Below are 26,522 nucleotides of genomic sequence, written 5' to 3'. Positions count from 1 at the left end.
AATCCACCAGAAACAACAAATATTTACACACCAAACCAGGATGCCCCAAAATACATGAGGCAAATACCTGGCAAGCTGAAGGGAGAAATAAACACTTCTAAATAATAGTTAGAGACTTCAATACACCACTCTCATCAATAGAACATCTAGACAGGGGATCAATAAGGAAACAGATACCTTGAATAATATGATAAATGAACTAGACTTAACATACATATTCAGAACCATGCACCCCAAAATAGCAGAATGTACATTCTTCTCAAGTGCTCATGTGTCATTCTCCAGGATAGACCATATGTTGGGTCACAAAACAAGTCTCAATGAATTTAAAAAGATGGAAATTATACAAAGTACTTTGAGGATAATGGAATGAAGCTGGAAATCAATAACAGGTGGAAAACTGGAAAATTCGAAAATATATGAAGGTTAAACAGCAAACTTAAACAATTAGTGAGTCAAAGAAGAAATTGCAAGAGAAATTAGTAAAATCTTGAGACAAATGAAAATGAGAATACAGCATATAAAAACTAATGGAATGCAGTGAAGGCAGTGATGTGAGGGAAATTTATAGCCCTAAATGCCTAAATTAAACAAGAAGAAAGAGCTAAAATCAATGACTTAATTGCCCAATGATCTAACTGGAGGAACTAGAAAAAGAACAGCAGACTAATGAAACAGGAAGCAGAATGAAAGAAATAACAAAAATTAGAGCAGAAATAAATGAAATTGATAATTAGAGACATTTAACAAAAAAAAAAGTTGTTTCTTTGAGAAGATCAATAAAGTTGACAAACTCTTAGCTTGAGTAATAAAGAAAAAAGAGAGAAGATGCAAATAAATAAAACCAAAAATGGGAGGGAGGACATTACAACTCACTCCACAGAAATAAGAAAAGGATCATAAGAGGACACTGTGAACATCAGTATGCCAAGAAATTAGACAACTTAGATGAAATAAACAAATTCCTAGAAACAAGCAGCCTACACTGACTTTAGAAGAAATAGAAGACCTCAACAGACCAATTATAAGAAAAGAGATTGAAACAATCATCAAAAACCTCCCAAAAAGAAGACCCAGGACCAGATGGCTTCACAGTTGAATTCTACTAATCTTCTAGGAAGAATAAATAGCAATCCTGCTCAAAGTCTTCCAAAAACCTTGAACAGAATCTGTGAAGCCAGCCTCATACTATGAAGCCAATATCAGCCTAATACCAAAGCCAGATAAAGATACTACAAGAAAATAAAATTACAGACTAATTTCTCTAATGAATAGAGATGCAAAAATTGAATCAACAGTATATTAAAGGAATTATACACCATGATCAGGTATGCAAGATTAGTTCAACACAGGAAAACCATTTAATGTAATATACCACATTAACAAATTGAAGGGAAAAATGCTACATAATCTTCTCAATTGATGCATTGCCATGTAATCCAGCAATCCTACTACTAGATATATATCCAGAAGAGCTGAAAGCAGGGATGTGAACAGGCATTTGCACATGTATGTTCATAGTGGCACTATTCACAACTGCTAAAAGAAGGAAAGCACCCAACTTGTTTGGATGATGAATTCAGCCCAAGATTAATGCATAAACAAAATGTGGTATATACATATGATGGAATATTATTCAGCTGTAAGAAGGAATAAAGTCCTGATGCATGCAACAGCATGGATGATTCTTGAGGACAGACATTATTTTGAGTGAAATAAGCAAGACAAAACAGGACAAATATTGCATGACCTCACTAATATGAACTGATTATCACAAGCAAACTCATAGAGTTAGAACCTATTCTTTCATCCATTTCTTAAGCCAAACTGTTTCAAGCAACTTCAAGTTTATAAATATCCAATGAGGAATAGAAGCCTAACCCGAATGTGGACAGAATGTGTTCCAAGTTCCTCAATGAGGTCTCCTATGGAGCACCTGTGCTCCACTGTACAGTTAAGGTTTTCTTTCTGCAGATCTTAATGTGATGTTTTAAATCATCTAAACATTGCTGGTTTAGCTCCTGATTCTAATGGTGACCTGCTTTGTTGTCTAGGAGGTTGCCTCTGGATGCCCCTTTGGTAGGCCTCCATTATTTAAGTATGAGACTCAGAAGAGCCAGCCAATCTGTAGATCTGTAGGCTGGCAACACTTACTGAAAGCAGTATCTACCATTCCAGCATAAACCTTTCCTTAGTCCTACTTCAGAAGCTGTTCTCTTCAGGGGATGGTCAGTCCTAGACGCAGATATCCTAAGTGACTTCCTTCGAAAGTTTATCCTTAACAGAGAGTTATGGCCACTTCTTTTTCATCATATTTCTAATAACTGCTCCATTTCCTCAAGGGCTGTTGTCGAATCACTTACTTGATGTGTTAATATGGTTTGCTGTTCTAGGAACTGATCCTTTCTTCATCTTACATCTTCAACAATATTTTGTAACTCCTGTAACTCCTCTGAATAATTTTTGGCTGTTTCATTAAGAAGTTTCAGCTCATCTTGCAAAGCTTCCAACAGCAACATATACTGCATGGGATCCATAGTGGATTCTTGTTGTGATACCAAGATCTCCTTGTCTAAAACTAGATCAATGCCCGTGCTCTCCAAAACTGCCAAACAGTTATCCTGAAACTTCTCCAGCAGCTCCACCTTCTACGTCAGGTCCTTCAGCTCTCCCTGAGTTTCAGTCAACTTCAGGTGCAATGGCTTCTTGACTGACTCTAAGAGTTGGTTCTTATTCTTGAGTTCTTCCTCTGATCTGCTTGCTCAATGGCTTGTAGCTCTTTCTAACATTCTTTCCAATGGCGGTGTCTGCAACTTTCCTCTGTCCATTCTCTCATCTTGGTTGGATGATTCTCATAACATTACACTCTGAACTTTCTGAGTGATGTTGTTTGGAAATGTCTACTTCTTTGGAGTTAACAGGTAATAGGCTCAGAGAAATGGCTCCCATTTCTGTGTCCACAGGCAGACTGCTGCTCAGCACAGAGGAGACTGCCAAGTATATGCTGTCTTCACCACACTGGTTATCATAACAAGGCCACACAGCTAGACCCCAAGCACCCATTGTTCCCTCCTGCAGTCCTCTTGGCCCTCATTTAAAGAAACTCATCAGCAATTGCCATCCCATAGCAAAATTCCTCAGAATAACCCAAAAGTGAAAACATCCTAAATGTCGTTGCTAGTTTGGATGTATTATGTCCCCCAAAATGCCATAATCTTTGATGCAATCTAGTGGGGGCAGACTTATTAGTGTTGATTAGGTTGGAAGCTTTTGATTGTTTCCATGGAGATGTGAATCAACTGGGTGAGACCTTTGATCGGATAGTTTCCATGGAGGTGTTATCCTGCCCATTCAGGTTGGGTGTTAATTGGATCACTGGAGTCATATAAAGGAGTTCACAAACAGAGGGACCTCAGAGCAACTGAGAGTGACATTTTGGAGAGCTGCAGCTGAGAGACACATTTTGAAGACAACCATTGGAAGCTGACACTGACATTTTGGAGAAAGCTATTTTGAAACCAGAACTCCGAGCAATGCCAGCCATATGCCTTCCCAGTTAACAGAGGTTTTCTGGACACCATTGGCCATCCTTCAGTGAAAGTACCCTATTGTTAAATGCCTTACCTTATACATTTTATGGACTTAAGACTGTAACTGTGTAACCAAATAAACCCCCTTTATAAAAGCCAATCCATGTCTGGCATTTTACAAATGGCAGCATTAGCAAACCAGAACAATGTCCATCAACTAATGGATAAATAAAATGTGGTTCATCTATACAATGGAATATTATTTGGTCATTATAAGGAATGTAAGACTGATGGATGCTACCACATGGATGACCCTTGAAAGCATTATGCTGCATGAAAAAGGCCAGACACAAAAGACCACATATTTTATTATCCCATTTATATGAAATGTCCAGAATAGGCAAATCCATACAGAGAAAATGTAAATCAGAAGTTGGCAGAGGTTTGGGAGAAGGAGAATGAGGTGTAATCACTAATGGGTATGTTTTTTATGGAAGTGATGAAAATGTTCTAAAATTAGATTTTAGTGATGGTTGCACAATTCTTTGGATATACTAAAAACTACTGAATTGGACACATGAAATGAGTGAATTGTATGGTATGTGAATTGTATCTCAATAAGCTATTTTTTAAAAGTTATACATGGTACTTATTTTTTTAACTTTCAAAAATTCAGAAGTATACAAAATAAAATGCAAAAAAAATGCCTTCTACCTCTCTTCTACCACCTTCTTGCTGTATGTTATTCCAATCTTTCCTTCAGAAAGAGACAGAGAGAATCCAAGAGATGGACTGAGAGAGTTGTAATTCAAAAACACAGTAGACACTTAATGTTTGTTGTTTTATCACAAAGCTCTATATTTATTTTTTACATCATCATATTACCAATCAGCGAGTGTGTCATATTACCAACCAGTAAGGGTGATATATTTAGAAATAAGATGGCCATTATGGTGGTTTGGAGCTGTATGTACCCCAGAGAAACATGTTCTTAATCCATTCCTGTGGGTGTGAACCCATTGTAGGTAGGACATTTTGATGAGGCTCCTTCAGTTAAGGTGTGACCCACCTCAATAAGAATGGGTCTTCATCCTATTACTGAAGTCTTTTACAAGGGAAATGAAATTCAGACAGAAAAAGAGAAAGCCACAGGGAACAGCCAGAAGCTGAAATTCAACAGAACTGGAGAAGAAGGGAGAGGCCAGGAGAGGCCGCCATGTGCATTGCCCTGTGACAGAGAAGCCCAGGACCAAGGATCACCATCAGTCAGCCCCAGAGAACCGGTCTTCAGGAAGGAAGCAACACTTTGATGACACCTTGATTTGGACTTTCTTTTAGCCTTAAAACCCTGAGCAAATAAATACCCATTGTTTAAACTGACCCATTGCATGTTATTTGTTTGAGCAGCCTAGGAAACTGAAATAGATATTAAAAAATAATTTTAAAGAAAAAAATATTTGCAGATTCTTAAAATAATATTTTTTATATAATGATTTTCAGGAATGTTTATGATAATATATCTAAAAACACTTGTTAGTCTATCTACTTTCCTCCAAATATGTTAGAAGATCCTTTTAGAATATATTATGCTTATCCAAGATTGTCCTTGGCAAAAATCGAGAAGTAAGAAGACTTTGCTTGAATAAAGGCAACCAGGGTTTCATGCGCCTTTCCCATGAGCCCACCACTGACACACTCTCTCTCTCTCAGCCTGTTCTCCTCAACCCTGGCTTCCTTCAAAAAGCTTGAAATCTTTCTGACTCCATCCTTCTCTTCACAACTTACTAATCCTCTGCCTCACCCTATGACGACTACATTTTCCAAAGTTATGACTAGCTGTGGTTCGTGTTAAGATATCCTTTGGGAAGGATGGCCCATGAGTCATTACTTGATCTATGATAACTTCATTAAATATAGAGGTGATACTTCCAACCAAAGAAAGGGTTGGGGACAGTGGTTTGAAGCAATCAGGGTGGCTGTGTGCTACCTTAAATCACATTTATTCTGCTGCCATTTGAACTGCTCCAGTGACAAAAGGAAAAAGTCTAGAAATAGAAAAAAGTGAGAAAATACACTCTTACAAGGATTTTCTGATATGTTCTTCTTTTAAACATTCTTTGACCCACATAATTGTCAAATTCTTTTCTAATGTTTTGCATTTGCTCCACATTGGTGGTGGCAATATGAAACTTTTACCATGTCTCTAACAATAGATATGAAGAAATTTAGTCAAAATTATTATCTATAATAGGAAACAGTTCAGGGTGAGGAGGGCTTGGTAGCTGGTGAAAGTTGCAGCTGCTTGAGTAAGCACATATGATAGCAAATTCTTTTATTGACCTCCTAAAACACTTTTGTAAGATATGGAGCATTTATTCTTGTGGCCAGGTCAGTTTTCAGTTCAGGTAATTTTCTTTTTGATGCCATTTCAATTTTAGAATTTACCCTTGACATCTTCACCTTGAGAAAAAATAACAACAGACAGCTGTGTTGTATTGCTGATACCAAGAGGCTCCCCACTTCTATCTTGATATGACCGACCTTCTCAACCTTGGCCAATAAATGATGAGTAATTAGTCAAGACACATTGACTGCTTGTCTGCAAGCTGTCCACATACAAAGTATCAATAATTGCCCCATAATAATTTGCTTCTATCTTACTTATAAGGCACAAAAATTCTCCATACCTTTATCTTTCACTTTTATTGTGTTGGTCTGCATTGGATGTGCACTGCATTAAGTAGACAATAGCATGGAAAAAAACATTTTGAAATAAATTAATTGATAGAGATTTCAGCTTGGCTTCAACTATCCTAAAAACTTAACTCATACAGACATTTCATTTTTCTAAACTGGACATTCTGCAGAGATAAATGAAGACAGATGGCAGCATCCAGAAGCTGGTTATCTGGGTAAAAGATCTCAGGGAATCACAGCTGTAAGCAACTGTGACCCTTTGCCATCTTACATGTAGACAGGTTTGGGGGAAGAGAAGAGGCAGTATGTTAGCACAGCTGCATCTCTGATAGGAATGCTGACAGCACTGCTGTGATTATTTTTGTTTAAATTCTGCATCCCATTAGCCCTGATACGAAAGGCTGATTGCGTGACTCTAATGTATTCACATTTCCACCATCAAGAAAAGTCAGAGTCTGGTTTAGTGATGCTAGAATCTAAACATTCAGTCCAAAGCAGATAAAACTTAAAGCCCAACCATGTCATGTCATATATTTCAAGAACCCAGTCAAGTTGGTTGTCGAGTAAAATTTAATCAACTGACAGTAAAAAATAATGAAAATGGGGAAATCTTAAAAAATAAAAGCAGCTGAATATCTGTAACTGTCAGGCTATTAAAGCAGAAGCCTGGGGTTGTTTTCCAATGGGCAATGATGAATTGGAAGATGAGGAAAAATCTCTTATCTCTACATGGACTACAGAGTACTTGACAACTATTCTCACATCCTCTGTGTGCATTCAGACAAAGAGTGTGTGATTAGTTTCCCTTGGAATCTTACACTGAGTGTTTCTGCATCATTCTGAATGAATATTTGTTCAGAGAGCTAAATACCATACGTAAACATCATGGAAATAGACGTATGTGGAAGATGGTAGAGTTGACAAGTGGGAGTCATTTTTGAAAGACTGAGGGAGAGAACTGGGAGCAATAGCACATTTGGATATTCCTATGAATTATTATTTTAATGACCCAGATTCAGGTAAAAAAAAAACTTAAATACATCAGGACTGGAATAAGCTAGAGGTGTCCATCCCATCAACATTTAAGAAATGTATCCGTCACCTGGTGGAGGAGAATTCAGTGCGAAATGAAACATGAACATTAAAGTAAGTAACATGTGGGACATTAAAGTTAATTATCATTCTACTCATTAAAGTGTGTATAATGAACAAAACTGTGTAATTAAAATTATTTAACAAATTGAACCCAGAAAATAAAATACATATTTGCTGGTTGCTAATATTTCCATCAATATTACCAATCAAAATATTGGTCCTTTCATTTGCCTAGAAAATAGTAAAAATAATACAACCAATGTAAGCCTGTGTTTCTTCAACTGTAAAATGAGAATAACAAAATCACAAGTCATTGTTGTGAGGATTAGACCAGCTACATGTCCTCTGGGTACGTAGCTGGTGCCCATGATGAGTTTCCGTTGACTCGTCCCCATCACAGTCCTTCTTCCCACATTCCCTTCCATGGTCCTGCCATAATAATCCGCCTAACCCTGATATTTTCAGACCATTCCTTCAACCTCTTCTGATGCTGCTTCCCTCTGTGATCATACCTGAGCTGCCTTTTAAGAAACTGTGCTGGTTTGAATGTATTATGTCCCCCAAAATGCCATTATCTTTGATGCAATCTTGTGGGGGCAGATGTATTAGTGTTGATTAAGTTGAAACGTTTGGATTAGGTTGTTTCCATGGAGATGCGCTCCACCCAACTGTAGGTGATAACTCTGATCGGATAGTTTCCATGGAAGTGTGGCCCTGCCCATTCAGCGTGGACCTTGATTAGTTTACTGGAGCACTATATAAGCTCAGACAGAAGGAGCGAGCTTGCTACAGCTAAGAGGGACACTTTGGAGAAAGCACAGAAGCTGAGAGAGTAGCTGCAGATGAGAGACAGTTTGAAGACAGCTGTTGAAAGCAGACTCTTGCTCCAGAGAAGTAAGAGAGGACAAATGCCCCAAGAGCAACAAAGAGTGACATTTTTGAGGAGCTGCAGCCTAGAGAGGAACGTCCTGGGAGAAAGCCATTTTGAAACCAGAACTCTGGAGCAGACGCCAGCCATGTGCCTTCCCAGCTAACAGAGGTTTTCCAGACACCATTGGCCAACCTCCAGTGAAGGTACTCAATTGTTGATGTGTTACCTTGGACACTTTATGGCCTTAAGACTGTAACTTTGTAACCAAATAAACCCCCTTTATAAAAGCCAATCCATTTCTGGTGTTTTGCATTCTGGCAGCATAAGCAAACTAGAACAGAAACTAAGATATTAGGCATGTTAAACAAGACTTTTCCAGTCAGAATTTCTGCTGAGATCACCAGATGCCAAGTATCCTGTGTTCCAAAGAGATGCACTCGCTAGTCCCAGCAGGACATAATGTAAGGTTGGAAAGCCCTTTGGGGACTGTACGTAGCCCACCTCCAGCCTGTACGCAGGTGACTCATCAGGGAGGGAGAAGACTGACAGTGAAGATTTCCCAGGGGAGAGTTTTTAGGAGCACTATGTGCTTCCCCTCCACCAGGCAAAGGGAGTATTTCCCCCTAATCCAAGTTAGTTAAAGGGGAGCATGACATTCATCCCACAAAGATTAAAAAGTATAGAGACTGAGTGCCTGACTCTTATCCAGAAAAATTCTACAAGCAAGAGGTTGGCTAGAGTTGTCGGTGATGGATGAGGGAGAAAAAAGTTTTTTGAGAGGGACCTGCCAAGTTCATTCCATGGGCCAGAGGTGACACCATGGAGAGCAGCCCATGAGCTCTCCCACATAACAGCTCACCGGGGAAAGGTGACCTCAGTGTATGTGAGGTGTGCCCCAAGATGCAGAAGGTGGAGAGGACCATTATCTGTACAGGAAACGATGCTATAGGAGGCCCCAAGTAGGGGATGGGTGACTTTTCAAAGACCTCACAAATGGACTCTGCTACACTTAAAAATAGCATTTTTACAACAGATGGGATCAATACCAGATTACAAGGGCACTGGTCAAGTGAGACCTTAACATTTCCCCATTACTTGCCAGCCTCTCTCATTCACCCTGGAAGCACCAGAAGAAGCAGAGATAAAAGAAGTAGAAGATATTTGCACACATTGTTTCTTAGCAACATTATTTACAATTGCCAAAAGGTAGAAGCAACCCAAGTGTCCATCAACTCACAAAGCGATAAACAAAATGTGGAACACAATGGAATATTATTCAGCCATAAAAAGGAATGAAGTTCTGACACATGCAACAACATGGATGAAACGAAGACATCATGTTCAGTGAAATAAGCCAGGCACAACAGGACAAACTTTGTATGATCTTGCTGATATGAAATAATTAGAATAAGCAAATTCACAGAGTCAGAAACTAGAATACAGAATTGCCAGGGACTGGGGTTGGATTAGGGAATGGGGAATTAATGCTTAATTTATAAAGAGTTTCTCTAAACCTTCAACATCTCCAATCAAAAAAAAAAAAAAAATCAAAAAGGGAGAGAAGCAAAAGAGCCAATAGAGAAAATCAAACCACACCCTCTCTCTCACTATATACTTCTGAGATTGGACGAGGCCAAAAGATGTGTGCAAAAGAGAGAAAGTTTAACTTGAATGAAAAATTAAAGCTGTGAGATCAGGTAGCCTGTTTTTAATATCTGTGCATAAATCTCTTTGTTAATATCTGAAATTGACTGGAAGTTTGTCAAAGACACTGTTCTGGGGATAGGATCCCACAGGGAGGGTTTGAAAGAGGGTTGTGTGAATCAAATAAAGCTGCTTCATTATTTCACTGCTCAGAACCAAGGTTATTGAATGCACCTGTTGCAATTGTTAATGTTTAGTATTTCCTTAACATATTATCCCTAACAGGGTGTTTTAAATATTAAAAGAGCTTTCTTGGAGGGATTATTGAGAAAGTCACTACCCCCCAGCAAGTACCCACTCAAAAAAGTTCTGCTGCCACATATTAGTCTTATGCATGCTTTTACTTATTTGTTCATTTAACAAATATTCACTGACGTCCTACTAGGAATACAAATAAGGCATATTTGTTAAAATTATGGAACATTGCAATCATCTTTTGCCTTGTTTGAGTCCCAGCTCCTCCGCATGCAATCTGAAAATTAGCAAGATACTTAACCTTTTGAGATCTCAATGTCCTTTTTTAATAAAATGTAAATAATAATGTCAGCATTACAAGAGATAACCCAAGAAAAAATGCTTAAAATGGTTCTTTCCTGGTCATAAAGGTTCAGCCAGCTAAGGCTGAAAATAAGCTAAACAGAGAACATTCTAGGGACAGCAGGTGAAAAGACCCAGATAAAGGAACTGGTTTTGCCTGTTAGAGGAAAAGAAAGAAGACTGGCGTTGCTGTGTAGCAAAGCACCACAAAGCATAAATGCTTTAAAACAACAACTGTTAGTCTGAACCCCAGTTCTGTGGGTCAGCAATTTGGGCAGCTTCAGATGTCTGCACCCCTGATCTCACCTGAGCTCACTGTTGCATCCGTGGCTGGCTGCTGGCGCTGCCAGGGGCACCTGGGTCTCGGAAAGCCTCAGCTGCAAGAGCTCATCTTGCTACATGTGCTCTCTCATCCTCCGGTAGACAGCCCACATGGCAACTGGGCAGTGACCCGAGTGCAAGCAAGAAGCAGTGATGTCTGGACTCAAAACCATACGACAGCACTTCAGCTGCGGCCTATTAGTCAAAGCTGATCAAAAGATCAGCCCAGACTCCAGGCAGAGAGAAACAGACTCTGTCTCTTGATGAGAGAAGTTCCAAAGTCACACTGGAAAGAGGAACGGGTATAGGAAGTGCCCTATTTGTCACCACTCTTGCAAGCAATCTCCCACAGTTGCAGAAGTGCAGACAGTGCAGTGTGAGAGAGAGACAGCAGGCAAACAGTTTAGGGCCTTTCAAGCCATGGAAAGGAGATGGAATCTTCTTTCTAAATTCAGTGAAAGTCACTGTGCTGCTTTGAGTCTATTATGTGCCCCAGAAAAGCCATATTCTTTTATTCAATCTTGTAGGTGTAGACTAATTGTGGGTGGGAACTTTGTTTAGATTATTTCCATGGAGATGTGACTCCGCCCATTAAAGGTGGGTCTCCATTAGTCCACTGGTGTCCTTATGAGAAGATAAAAGGCAGAGACATTTTGAAGAGAGCTTAGAGCCGACACAGACCCAGACTCTTGGAGATGCAGAGAGAAAGACGTTTGGAGATGCTAAGCTAAGAGATGAAGCCCAGAGTTTGCCCCAGAGAAGCTAAATGAGAACCCACAGATGTTTAAAGAGAAAGCCACTGGGATCAGAAGCTGAAAGCAATGCAACCCAGGAACAAAGGACCAGCAGATGCCAGCCACGTGCCTTCCCAGCTGACAGATGTGTTCCGGACACCATGGGCATTTCTTCAGTGAAGCCAATTCATTTCTGGTATTTTGCATAACAGCAGTGTTAGCAAACCAGAAGAGTCACCAAAAGCTTTTAAGTAATAAAATGATGCACTGTGGTTTATGTTTTTAAAATATTGCATAGAGATGCTATATGAGGTATGAGTTGTACAAGGCAAGAGAAGCAGAGTGATCAGTTACAAGAAACTGCAGTAATGTACGCAGTATTTGGTGGTGTCTTGAATAAGCAGCAATGAAGCAGGAATAACCTCAATTAAATCAAGAAATGTTACATAAATAGAGCAGATAGGACTTGCTGACTGTCAGAGGCTATGGAAAGAGAGGAATCAAGCATGATACTCAGAGGTTTACGATATCTAGAGCTTCACGAACTGGGTAAATGTGTGGTATTATTTACTAAGAAGTGGAAGAGTGGAGACGAAGCAGGTTTGGTGAACTGATTCAAATTCCATTTTGTGCATATTAAGTTAGTGGTGTCTGTTATTCATCCAAACAGAGATGTCAAGCAAACAATTAGATATATGAGTCTAGAGGTCACTGGAGTGTTTAGAGATGGATTGATCAGGATATTAAGAGTATTTAAAAGCACGGAAACATATTTGATCATCTATGGAGAGAATATAGATAGAGAATGAGGTCCAGAACAGAAAAGCAGGAATCAGAAAAATAAAAGGTAACCTCGATACCATTCACATTTTGAGTCAGCCTCTGTCCCCTATGACAGCATCCCCTGAGTTGTGACAACCTAAAATTTCTTTATTTTAGACAAATAACCCATGGGGAGACAAACTCATCCCCAGTTGAGAAGCCGTGCTCTCATTAAAAGGAGTTGCCAACTACATCAGATGCTGTTGTAGGGTCAAATGCAACGGGGAAAGAGAAGTGACCACTGGATTTGGCCATGTGGACACCACTGGTAATTCTCACAAAAGCCGCTTCCGTTGCGTGTTGGAAAATGAAACTGGATTAGATTGGGTTGAAGAGTGATACGAGATGAAAAAGTAGAGGCAGGAAATATAGACAGCTCTTTGAAGAATCATTGCCGTTACCAGGAGGAGAGAATTTGAGCTTTAACTACAAGGGAAATTGGGGTAAAGGGAGGGGCTTTTTGTGGGAGATAGTACAGTGTGTTTGTGTACTGACAGGAATAATTCAGCACAGAGGAAGAAATTAGTAATTCAGGAGACTGTTGTGAGTGGTACACAGAAAAGAGCAGATGGGGCCAGACCTCATGTCAGCATGATGGATGTTTGTCCCATGGTAAAAATGGGGATGAACAGAGGATACAGACATGCAAGCAGACACGTGTGTGGCTTTGTTTATGGAAAGGTGAAGGAATTCAGCAGTCTGCTGCTACACACAGAACCTTTCTTTAAAAGAAGGCCTGCCTTCAACTTAAAAGGCTGTGCCTGAGGTGTTCAAGGATTTTCCTCTCAGATACTACTCTACTCTGATTATATCAGCAGCAGCACAACATACGCAATATCTGTTTAAATGCACAATTAATTTCTTTACAGCATGAGGAATATTCAAGATATACATTCTATTCAATGTATTCTTTTACAAGCACGATTAATTTGGTACAGGTTTAAAACACCTAGGAGCTTCTATGTTACAGGGGATTGTCACTCTCCTTAAAGTTTCACAGGCTCACCTTCTACATTCCTCAATTCTGGTGCTACTTCATCCATAAATTGCAGTTTCCACCATTTCTTGGTGCTATTCCTTTGCCCTTCCCAGACATTCCTTCCCAATTCAAATCAAACAATAACTGCAAACACATTTGTATATTTTCTTAAGTTTTCTAATGAACACTATTAACTGAAAATTTGACTAGGACTTATTATGAATCCCCCCCAATCATAAAGTTTTACCCACAAATTCCTTCATGCAGTAGTAAACTGACATTTTTTTTCAGGTTTCATTTATTTTATTTTTTTAATTCAGTTTTATTGAAATATATTCACATACCATACAGTCATCATGGTGTACAAACAGCTTTTTACAGTTCCATCATATAGTTGTGCATTCATCACCCCAAACTATTTTTGAACATTTTCCTTACACCAGAGAGAATCAGAATCAGAATAAAAAATAAAAATAAAAAAGAACACCCAAATTATCCCCCCCATCCCAGCCTATTTTTCATTTAGTTTTTGTCCCCATTTTTCTACTCATCCATCCATACACTGGATAAAGGGAGTGCGATCCACAGGGTTTTCACAATCATACTGTCACCCTTTATAATCTACATTGTTACACAATTGTCTTCAAGAGTCAAGGCTACTGGGTTGGAGTTTGGTAGCTTCAGGTATTTACTTCTAGCTATTCCAGTACAATAAAACCTAAAAAGTGTTATCTTGGTAGTACATAAGAATGGCCGCCAGAGTGACCTCTCGACTCCATTTGAAATCTCTCAGCCACTGAAGCTTTATTTCATTTCATTTTGCATCCCCCTTTTGGTCAAGAAGATGCTCTCAATCCCACGATGCCAGGTCCAAATTCATCCCCAGGAGTCATATCCTGCATTGCCAGGGAGATTTACACCCCTGGTGTAAACGTACATTTAATTTTAAATGTATTGTGTGAATTAGATATGAATGGGGCTAGATCAAAGAAAGAAGTGTCATGGGAAACATGGATAAAACTGGAAAATAAAAAAATAAAATCCCAGGAGCACAAACTTTGCTACTTTAATGTCTCTCCTACTTAAACTTCAGTAGGGTTGACTGAGAGTTTGACCATGCAGAACACAACTGTCAGGACATAGACATTGCTTCAGACCCATCTAATTTTCATTCTTGGCTTATTGTTACATCCCAAATATTAAGGTGATTGGGTGTAAGCACGTTGTTATAATCACATAAACTTCTTCATCTATTCATAACATCAGCTTTGTCCCACAGAAACTTATGCTTCTACCCAGGTAAGTATGCCAGTTGATAACTCTGACATGGATGATATCCCCCAAAATAAACTCGTCTAAAAATAGACTGTCCAGAATAAATCTGATAAGGCTTTAGATCCCCTTTGGGGTCTACGTCTCTTAAAGCTTTTGCAACATACAATCATAATCTGAGCTTGGACATAAATAGTTATTGCTCCCTTATCTCACTGTATGACCAGATTTGCCTTTTATCCACCTATTTCAAGCTGTGGGCTCTTGCTCTCATCCTGCTCATGACAGTTCTTAGCTCCACACTCTTTTTCACTGACCAAGCTCAGACTCATCTTGCTTAACAATCCATTTGGAAACAATCCTCCAAGTGATTGATGTCAGCCCACGATAAGCTTAACTCAAATTAATTGCCTCCCCAGGTCATAAATATGAGGCTGAGAGTGAAAGATGATCCTCCTTGTTGACCAGGTCCAGTGGGACCTACAGCCACCCAGCCAACTTCATCAGGCTTCTCACTAGGGAAGGGATCTCAATATGAATATATTTCAATAAAATTACATTAAAAAATAATAATATATGTGCTTTTCCAGCTAAAGAGGGTTTTGCCACCTAATCCATACTCCTTGCCCACTTTCTCTTGTGATCATCTCTCAATTTCATCAGATGGATTCAGGCCATAGACTTTTGCTCTCTGTGGGAAACACTCTGGCTCAGATGACAACTGACAATTATGGTAATGTTAGACCATATTCTATCCAAAAATAGTCCACACTATGAAAAGAAAATGAATGCAAAAAATATATTTTAGTATCTATATTCTAGTCATTCATAAGAAAAATCCTAGAGCCACCTTGATGCCTCTCTCATTCCCCACATCCAATCCAGCTTACTCTTTATCTACTTTTTATCATAGCACTCATCATCTGCTAACATGCTATAATTTAAATATATCTTGTTTTTTGTTGTTTTTGTCTATCTTCAAATCTCTACCACCACCCTGGTTAGAATATAAGCTCCATGAGGGCAACAAACTTTGTCTGTTTTGTTCACTGTTGAATCCCAAGTGCCAAACAGAGTGCCTGGAGCACAACAGGTGTCTAATAAAGGATTTGTAGAATGAATTGGATTTCTTACAGTTTATGGGGATAGCAAAGACAAAGACTTACCCAATCAGTCCCCCAAGCTCTCCTTCTTTCCTCTTAAAGAGAAGCAGAAAACTAAGGAACTTCTTCTATTGCATTTCATTTGGCATTTTAAAATTTCTATTGTTTTTTTCATCACAATGAAAGAAAATCTTGGAACAAAGTATATACAGACTGGGGAAACGATGGAGAAACGATCTTATAGGATTTTTTTCATCTTATTGGAGGTGTAAACATTAATTCAATCTCTTTCAGGGTTTTCCTTTTCAAATCAATCATTTAATTATCATAGTGATAAAGAGCTCTAGGAAATTGAAAATATATTAAATATGGATTTTTGTCCTGAAGGCAGTTATACTTTAGTTAAGGGAATAAGATATGTTTCCATGAAAAGTTACCTTTCCTTGAACAGTACAAAACAATATACTATGATTCAGAGAAAAGGGGAAGATAATGTTAGTCTGAAATGATTCAGGGCAGGACAAGGGTTAATACAGCAGATGGGATGTTCCTTAAAAATTAGCTCTGGCTGACTAGATAGACCAGAGGAGGGCAAGTATGCAGAAAACAAACAGACATTTGACAGGCAGCAGATGGTTGGTTGCTGTCACTGGATTAATTCATTCATACATCAATCTATGAAATCAATAAATGTTTAGTGAATGTGTTTAATATCCTAGGCACAGTGCTGTATTAGTGCAGGGAATATAAGTGTAAAAACAGAAATAAGTCCTGCCCTCATGGAGCTTATATTTTAGTGGAAGACACAGAAGATAAACAAGGTTACTAACTGATAAACATTGTGTTAGGTGCTAGGGAGGAAAGAAGGAGGGTTCTATAAGATTGGAGGGTGGAGGGGCCACATAAGAATAGCTGGAAGGACATTAGCTGATGCAAAGCCTCTGAGGGGCAAAAAACTTTGATATGTTCCAATAATAACAGCAGAATAGTGTGACTGGTTATAAGTAAACAACGGTTAAAGAAGCATAAAGTGAGTTTGCAAAATCAGGCCCAGTCCAGGTTATATAAGAGGGTGGGATTTGTTCAACATGAAGAGGAGCTTGGCTTTTATTCTAAGAGTACTTGGGACACATTGGAGTATTTTACACCAGAAAGTGACAGAATGAATTTGTGCTTTAAAAAGATCATTAGTGTTGATTTGTGGGGAATAGTATGGACAGGACACAAATGGAAGGAAACCAATGGGGTAATGACATCAAAACACAGGGGAGACATGATGATTGTTTGGGGAGGGTTCTATGCTTTTCCACTCCATCACCATTGACTGGCACTGCAACAAGGTGGAGACAATCATGGGTTGTCGCAGAAGGTGTCAATATGTTAAAGGTTAATGGGCCATGATCATCAAGAATTTGAAGAGGATAATATCATCAGATGTTGAGGATTGTAAAAGAGAAAGAATTGTTGAGGAATAGTGGTGGGATAACATTCTAGAAGTACAGCAGAGAGCAGAGAGCCTGACAACTCCTCTCCTTTGCCAGTACATCCAGAAATGTGGAAAGGAGGAGCTCCATAAGAGAGCCACTCCCAACAGCAATGTCAGAACGTTCTGGCAAGGACTTACTGTGATACAAGCTAGAAATAGCAAATGGTAGATCTGAGATGCGAGTTAGGGCCTCTATCTCCAAATCTGGACTCTTTCCGCAAGGAGAGAGCTAGAAGAAGTGTATGCCTTGGGCAGTAATTTTTTTTTAAATTCAATACTTTTATTGAACCACATCATCTTAAATTTATAAATCTTGAAGTTATAATTAAATACTGTTAGGGACAAATTTTATTTGCACATATTACATAATGGGAAACATTCAGAAAGTGTCAATATCTACCTTGAGTTTGTTTCTTCCAAATTTTTTTGTAGATATCTAGAAATGTGTTACCATAAGCTGAATTCACAGCTTCAGAAAAGAGCTTGTGTTTCATTGTGAATTTCCTGAAATATATTTATCACTGTTGGCAATACTGAGCACTAGAATTTTAATTGGATGACAAATTTTAAGTGACTCTTGCTTAATTTTGTTTCTTCTATGATTCATTCAAATATCAAACCAAACTTACTTAACTTATAACTGAACCAGTTCTATTGTTTTCAGATATACACCTTCTGGAATACTCAAAACTAATCCCTCCCAAAAATATACCTCTATTTATGAACATAAGAAAATAGAGCATTCTTAAATATGGGGCAAATTAAGTTCCCTGAGTCTACTTAAAGATTGGTTTAAGTTGAGAAAAAAAAAAATTGTGTCTGCTTTCAGGAAAAAGCAGTAATTTTGTTCAATAGGGATGAGTGAGTCAGGAGATTTGGAAATAAACTGGTTTTAGTTTGGGGAGCCAGATGAGTAATTATGGAGAATTTGGCTATTGGAATTTATGAAATTGGCCATTTCTAAATTCCGTTTGGAATTTTGTCATAATTGCCTAAATAGGATTCTGTCTTGAGCAGTAGTTGGCCACTCTGACAAGAAAAAAATAGGCCAATCAAATGGGGGTTTCCAAAATTGTGTCCCAGTGCTGAGCTATTTATCTTTACCAGAGCTGGACTTTTCTGAGCTTTCACATACCAGTTTTTTCAAGCCGTATTTCTTTACATTTCCTTCCCCAACTCTACTATTGCCCTAAGAAACTGGAAATACCACATCTCTCCGGAGAGAAGCCAGATCCCAAAATCCTCGTTGCTGGACCACTATTTTAGAAAAATAGCACAGATGCAACTCAATCAAACTTCATTGCCCTGCAACTACTATGATTTGGGGGGAAAGGCGTTTTACTACAGCTTTAGCTGATGATCACTCTCAGTAAGGGGAAAATAAATTGGCTCAATAAAGATTTTTGAGCAAAAACCCTTGCTGGGATCATCCGGGCTTAACATTAAGGAAATAGTAGCTTAGGTCCAAAACGCATCAATTGGGACATCACCTAACAGAATGTCCTCTATTTAAGGCTTTATGGAGTCATAATATCAATTTCCAGTCTAGTTTATGCTTTGTTTAAGTCTTTTATGGTGTCTTTGGAACTTAGTCACTCTTACAATATTTCTACTTCATCTTCATTCTATCTAAAAACATGGGTTTTCTGAAATGTTTCAAGATAGTTCTGAATCAGAATGCTACAAGGGCAGGATGGAGGTTTTGGCAGTGTGAGGCTTTATTAAGTAGAGTCAATTTAGTACTGGATAAAGGAAGAGACTAAATTAGAATCGTGGTTGGCAGAAATAGTCTCCCATCTGGCACTGTAATTACATCCTACCTTGACTTGCAGCAGTCCTTGCTGTTCAATGCACAAAGATTCCTTTGGAGAGGAGGAAAAATAAACCAGACACAAGGTTGGGAACATGTATTATTTAGAATATCTTCTTTATCTTTTTCAGAAATAGATGGTGTGGTTTTTTAAAACGGCTATCTCCTTCGCATTAAAAGAAACTTCCAATTACCTAATGAGTGCCATCACTTTATGGCTGGAACAAACAGATGAGACCTGCATGCCCATTTTCCCCCATGACATCAGACAATATTTTAGACAACATTTTAACTGGGACACTGATTCAGTTCCCTCTTTGGTGTCCTCATTCCTGGGAATTTTTTCTTTTTTTTTTTTTTTAGGGTCAACCTTAGATGTTGCTGCCATGCGGCATTTTCAAAGACTCAAAGTGCTCTTTATTACAACCCTTGGCTCCACCTTCTATGCCAACGGGAAATTTTATACAACTCTAATCTCCCCTGTTACAACAGTGCCAGGAAGTTGTGCTCTGACATGGTTTGATATCACCATCTACTGGTCGAACATAGTCTGCTCCTCTTCTAATTTTTTTCCCTCTTTTAAGTGTTTCCATTAAATTCATAGAGATTTGGGTTTTTTTCTTCTACTTAAGCTATTGTTAATTGGGTTTAGAATCAAATAAAATCTGCATGTGTGTATTGGTTAGTCAAAATTTGTAAGACCTTACCCCTTAGAAGTGAAATCATCCAAGCAAGGCAGCCCCTTTTTTACCATGTCAAGTGCAACACTGAAGCAATGATCTCCTTATTTTCTCAAGCCTTGCCCTACAGGTTCATTCAAGCCAGCTAAATAGCCGGGACTTTCACCTCTGCCTTCTCTTCTAGACCCTCCAAGTTGCGCCAATCATAATTAGACCCCTGAACTAAGTCTTTTAATTCAAGACTCAAAAAGGCCACTGTACTTAGAGGCAACCAAATAAGTGGATTGCTTTTAAACAAAAAATGACACTGATTGTCACTAAATATAACAAGTGCCTTATGTACATTTCATTGGAACCACAAGCTCAAATTAGCCTGTCAGAATTTTACTATTACTGATGCCAGCGTGTCAAATGACACAATTATCTCAAGAGAATAAAGAAAAGCCTTGTCAAAGCCATCATAGCTTTTCTCATCTCTGAGTTCCATCCCTTTGCATGGTGCATGGATTTAACTCAAACTCTTTTCAAGCTTGAAGCTAGGTGTGTGTGGGGGGGAGGGTGTGTGTGTGAGAGAGAGAGATGTGTGTGTGTGTGTGTGTGTGTGTGTTTTACCCTTCAGACTTCAAAATGATCCACAGAGTTAGGGGGAAATCAGTATATTTTTAATAAGGCCCCAGATGCCTTTTTTTTTTTTAGCTTTCACTTCCCTTCTGCAAATAAGAATTTATCAAAAGCCAAATTCCACTCCTTTTTGAGATAAACAAAGTACACCAAAAAAAAAAAAAAAAAAAAAAAAAAGGTGTAAAATTCACGTTGTAAAAGGAAAGATCAAAGCTTTAAGAATACTTATGGTCCCAGCATGACTTTTTTAGTTTCCCACTTTTTTAGTTTCCTAGGCTGCTCAAGCAATTACCCTGAAATATGGGTCTGGATTGAAAACAATAGGAAATTTATTTGCTCATGGTTTTGAAGCAAAGAAAGTAAAAATGAAGGCATCATTAAGGTGATGCTTTTTTTCCCTTTCTTGGCATTCTGGGGCTGACTGCTGGTGATCCTTGGCCTTGGCCTCCTCTGCCACATGGTAATGCACATGGCGGCCTCTCCTGGCATCTCCAATCTCTTCTAGGTTCTTCTGAATTTCAGATTCTTGCTTCCATGGCTTTCACTCTCTGTCTTAATTTCATTCTCTTATAAAGGACTCCAGAAACAGGATTAAGACCCACTCTGATTGAGCTGGGCCACACCTTAACTGAAGTAGCCTCATCAGAAGGTCCTACTTACAGTGGGTTCATGCTCATGGGAATGAACTAAGTTTAAGAACATACTTTTCTGGAGTACAGACAGCTCCAAACCATCACACCCACCAAATCTAAAGACTTCGTGACTACCAAGAGAAGCTTTTTTCGGATGACAAGAAACAGAATTAAATTTATATTTAGTGCTGAATCCCAATAAGTGTTCCTCTGAAACCATGTCCTGCCTCCAGCAAGAGTAAGTGTGACATTTGTTCCTTTAGCGTAAACCATAAACACACACTACTCCAAAATGAATGTCTGGAGCAGAGCAAACACAACAGAGTTGACAGGTATTTGGGGATAAAAAGATGTACATCCAATCCTGCAGAGAGAATGAGGATAGTTTCAGATTCTAATACCAAGGACTGTGATTAAAGCTTTTTAAATGTTGGGAGAATGAGCCCCAAAGATACAGAAGTTGCTAAATCACCGAAGCATAAAAACAAGCTCCGCAGCTCGTTATAATATCTTGGGCTAGCACCTAAGTCAGGGGGCAGAGGGGCCCACCATGGTGTGAGAGATCTTCAAGACTCATGGCCCTGGAAGGCCTGGAGGATTGCAAATTCTCAAAAAGTGAAATTTACATAAGCAAAGTATAAAGATGCCTCCTTTTATCTTTAAAGTTTCCTTCTTCCATGCCATGCAAGAACTACAGTTTCTTCTCCTTTTTATTTAAGAAGGTAACTACTAATGATAAAACAATGCCTCTTTCATATCATTTAAGATTCTGTAGTATTTAGATCCTGGTTTAAAATATAACAGATCCATTCTGTCGTTTCCTTTCTTTGGCCTTTCAAACCCCCCACCCTCAGCTCCCACGTCATCCATTTTTATTCCCTCCAATCTGGCATTGGAATGGTTTGCGACACTTCTGCAAAGCAGAGATGCCGGCTTGACTTATCAGGAAGGCCCAAAGCTCTTACTTCATGTCCCACAGCCCTCGTAGTGCAGGGACCACTGATTTGGGACATTCTGCCTTCTTTCAAACCAGGTGTAGCTGACTGGGAACCAAGGTGTTCAGGACAGAAATCTCATCTCAGTCTGCATCTCCTCCACATCACAGAGGTAGCCAAATCTTGCCAACCAAACGCCAACCATGTGCCTTCTGGCAGATGATATAACAGTTTCTAAAGACAGAATCTGAATAAAAATCAGCAAGTATCTTCTTGGTCTATTTGGCTATATTTTTAAGTCCCAAGAGAAAAATAAACATTTATTTTCTCCAAATGTCTCCTACCAAGCGCTATGGAAAGATCCCCTTTGAGCGTCTGTCCCTCTCTGGTTCTCCAAATTGCAGGCAGCCCAGAGAGAAGCCCCAGCTCCTGGTAAGTTAGCCTTTTGGAGTAGGTGGCTGTGAGCTCCCTGCTAGGTTGAAAGCATCTCAGACGTCCCTCTGCTTCATTTCAAGTTGAAATCATGGGGGGCCGCAGGGAAGGGCTCCCACAGCAGGCTTTCAAGTTACAGGCTCATCACGGTTGGTAGCAGTCAGCTCCTGCAGAAGAGAATAAAGTGGCAGGTGTTTGGCAACCTCCAGATTGCCCAGCAGGCATCCATTCCCTGGTCTCAGACAGCCAGAGCCCGTGCCCAGTCAAGGCTGCAGAGAAACTGGCATCGGCAACCCTGCTGTTACTCATCCCTGAGAACTGCCCCCCACAGACCTCAGTTCAGAGGTTTCTCCGATGATATCTGGATGCCCGGAATAAGACCTGGTCACAACCACGGATGTTTCTCACTACCCTCCCCTCCCCTTCTCTGCCTTGCTAGAGCACAGCGCGATGGGCTCTCGTGTCGAGATTCCCCCCCATAGGACATGCTTCTTAAAGGACTGACTGGGGTGTGCTGCTGCTCACCCACCCTCTGAGAGGGGCAGTTAGTGCTTCTGGAGGGTCACAAAGCCTAAGGCAGATAATAACAGCAAGGAGAAGGAAAGCTGTAACCCTTTCTGCTTAAAAACTGCACTGCCACAGATTCTAGCTTTTATTTGGACCTGAGTGTGTGGCAGAAAAAGGGCTGCAGCCTGATCGGCAAATGTTGCAAAAGTGCATTCATTAAATAAATAAACATTGAAATTAGGTGCAGACAAAATTGGTTGCATGTATTTGATTTAAAAATAAAATTTAAAAAAAGCAATGGCAGACTCGTGCATTAAATTGGATGTATTATGTCCCATAAAACACCATGTTCTTTGATGCAATCTTGTGGGGCAGATGTATTAGGTTGATTAGGTTGGAACCTATTGATTGAGTGTTTCCATGGAGATGTGACTCAATCAGCTGTGGGTGATCAGTTTGATTAAATTGTTTCCATGGAGATATGGACCCCACCCATTCAGGGTAGGTCTTGATTTAATCACTGGAGTCCTATAAAAGAGCTCACAAATAGAAGAAGCTCAGAGCAGCTGAGAGAGACATTTTGGAGACAGCTGCTGAAAGCAGACTTTTGCTGACACTTTAGAGATGCTAGCCTAGTGTTTGCCCCAGAGAAGCTGAGAGGACAAAACACCTCAAGAGCAACATTTGAAGAATGCACAGGAGCTGAGAGAGGAGCTGAAACACAACCCAGGATCAGCAGATGCCAGTCACGTGCCTTCCCAGCTAACAGAGGTTTTCTAGACACCACTGACCTTCCCTCGGTGAAGGTATACTCATGTTGTTCCCTTAATTTGGACATTTTCATGGACTTCAGACTGTAACTGTGTAACCAAATAAACCCCCTTTATAAAAGTCAATCTGTTCCTGGTGTTTTGCATGATGGCAGCATTAGCAAACCAGAACACTCATGTATCAACAGAAAGAAGCAATGACTTCAGATTTCCTGGCTTGGTCCTAGGAATAAAATAACACCTGTAGTCCCTGGTCCCAGAGGAATCACCCTCTGTGAAGAGTGGCTGGTGAGGGGGACCCTGCTGGTAGAGCAGCAGTCGCATGGGCTAATATATGTGCAGACGTGAGAATGAGCAGACCTCGGGGTCTGACGTCTAGAAACCAGATCACTCTAGGTTGGTAAAATAGAGCCTTGTTTTGAGTTGGGTTGGGTTCCCCAAAAAGACACACTGAAGTCCCACCCCACCCCCAGCCCCATGACCTTATTTGGAAATAGGGTCTTTGAAATTGTGATTGGTTAACATGAGAAGAACTGGATTAAGGTGGGTCCCTATCCAGTATAATTGGTGTCCTTCTAAGGAGAGGAAATTTGAAGGCAGACGGAGACAGAGACATGGGATGATGGAGATTGAAGTGCTACAGCTGCATGCCAAGGAACACCAAGGATTGCCAGCAAACCACTGGAAATTCTAAGGAGAAGCAAGGAAGGAACTTCTAGAGCCTTTAGAGAGACTATGGCTCTGCTGATGTCTTGATTTAGGACTTACAGCCTCCAGAGAGGCTTACTTACTGACAGAACCATATGACAGTAAATATCTGCTATGTTATATCACCAAGGTTGTGGTACAGTGCTTTGTTACAGCAGCCCTGAGAAACTAAGACATGCATTATACCACAACGTTTCTAAAATTATTCGTATTTTTTATTTGGGGGTAAATAGAACCACATTCTCCAGTATATTTCAATTTTATTATTTTACTTTTATTTTATTTTTATTTTAATAGCTTTGTGGAGGGGGCAGACACACTTAACATTCAATGCACTGCACATATATAAAGTGTAGAGTTTGATACATTTTGGCAGGTTTATATACCACTGCCAAGATTATGAATATATACATGATGTGCAAAGTTTCTTTGTGCCCCTTTGAAATTTCTTCTTCCTACCCCTCCCATCTCTCTCCATCCCCAGGCAACCACTAATCTGATTTCTGTCATTATAGATTAACTTGGATTTTCCATAATTTTGCATAAATGAAAAAATGCAGTATAGACCCTTTCTAATCAACTTCTTTCACGCAGAATAATCATTTTGAGATTCATCCATTTTGTAACATACATCAATAGTTTATCCTTTTTCTTGCTGTGTAGTATTCCATTTTATGGATACATCACAGTTTGTTTATCCATTCATCTTTTGATGGAAATTTTTTTCCCAGTGTGAGGTTATAACAATTGTAGCTGCAAAATGAATATTCATGTGAAAGTATTTGTATGAAGATACGTTTTCATTTCTCTCAAGTAAGTAGCAAGGAGTAGTTATATCAGTGTCCTATGCCAAATTTTTTTCCAAAGCAATGCCCCATTTTATATCCCCACCAGCAATGTAGTCTCAAGTCTTCCACATTCTTATCAACACTGATATCTTTTTTAATGTTTTAGATTCTAATAGGCACTTCTTACTGTGGTTTTAATTTGCATCTCTCTAAAGTCTAGTGAGTATCTTTTCATGTGCTTATTTGTCATGGTTTTATTGATTTTTCTCATTGATGGATGCCCTAATCACCAAACTTTTTCCACATACAGGAAATAGATTTTAATATGGCTTCAGATAGTGAGCATATTTTGGCTTTGCTATTACAATTTGTCATTTATTTTGCCTATATGCCTATGGTGCAGTTTTCCTCCAATCTCTACTATTTACTTGCAGGACACACAGCATATCATTAACAGTAAATCAATTGTAAGACAACTCTTTGAAGTAAAAATGAACCAAAATATATTTTTAGAGTCTTATACCCAAATCTATTTGAAAGATAAACTTTCCATATACCAATTTATCAGAGAAAAAGATGTGCTTTCATTTGAGAAATCAATTCATTTTCTCAGTAAATTCAATATAGTTTTAATAAACATTAGTTTTAAATCATTTGAGGGAGGAGTTGAACAACTCTTATATTGCACCTATCTTTAAAAGTTATTTTCTTCAGAGTAATCTCTAAAAAGTTCAAGAATTTTTAACACAATTCTAAAATAATATTTTGCTGACAAATTTGTGCTTATATCTTGCCAACTTGTCACTTCTACAACATTTAAATGCTGCATTTAATTACTTTTAATAATTTTGAAGTCTTCCGAGGCTAATTTTATCAGAGTCTAAAAAATATAAATAAACGATTACCCTTTGGTTATTATTTATAAATATATATATCTCATCTACATATGAGTTTGGATATGTGAGAGACAGAAAAACAAGTAAAACTCTGTTTCTCTTTAAAATAAGGGAAATATTATGCTAATATAAAGAGCATATACTGACCAGAAAATAATTTCTACTGCATGATTTACAAACTTGGAATTCTCTTCTAGAACATTCTACCATATACACAATGCATTTTCCCAACCTATGACAGGTAACATACACATTTCTAATTGTAAAACTTCCCAGTTATGCCAATAATCTAACATGCAATAAATACTCACATTTCTGCAATATGCCTTTGACTAATCAGTCAGCTGTCATTTCTCACATCTAAACATGCTGTTTATAAATATAAATGCATATTGAGCAGTGCTCGGGTTGTTCATTTATTACGGCTGAATAATTTCATAATAGAAATGCGAAATGTGCTGGTGAGGTAGAGAAATGAACTGTTCACAAATGAAACAAATGGATGAAGTCTTCAGAGGAACACATTGAGGCAGTGAAAGAAAAAGGGATGGAGTAAAAGGAAAATAAGAGAAAAAAAGAAAAGAAAATACAC

General features: G+C 38.9%; 1 pseudogene; it reads right to left on the bottom strand.

Annotated features, from left to right (window-relative positions):
• Positions 1 to 2,309: 2,309 nt before the first annotated feature.
• LOC119519914 overlaps positions 2,310 to 26,522 on the bottom strand; it is a 60,704-nt pseudogene continuing 36,491 nt past the window's right edge.

This window comes from Choloepus didactylus, chromosome 24 (genome assembly GCF_015220235.1).
Source record: "Choloepus didactylus isolate mChoDid1 chromosome 24, mChoDid1.pri, whole genome shotgun sequence".
Lineage (NCBI taxonomy): Eukaryota > Metazoa > Chordata > Mammalia > Pilosa > Megalonychidae > Choloepus > Choloepus didactylus.
Note: the sequence above shows the minus strand (reverse complement) of the source record. Positions and strands in the feature narration are given on the sequence as shown.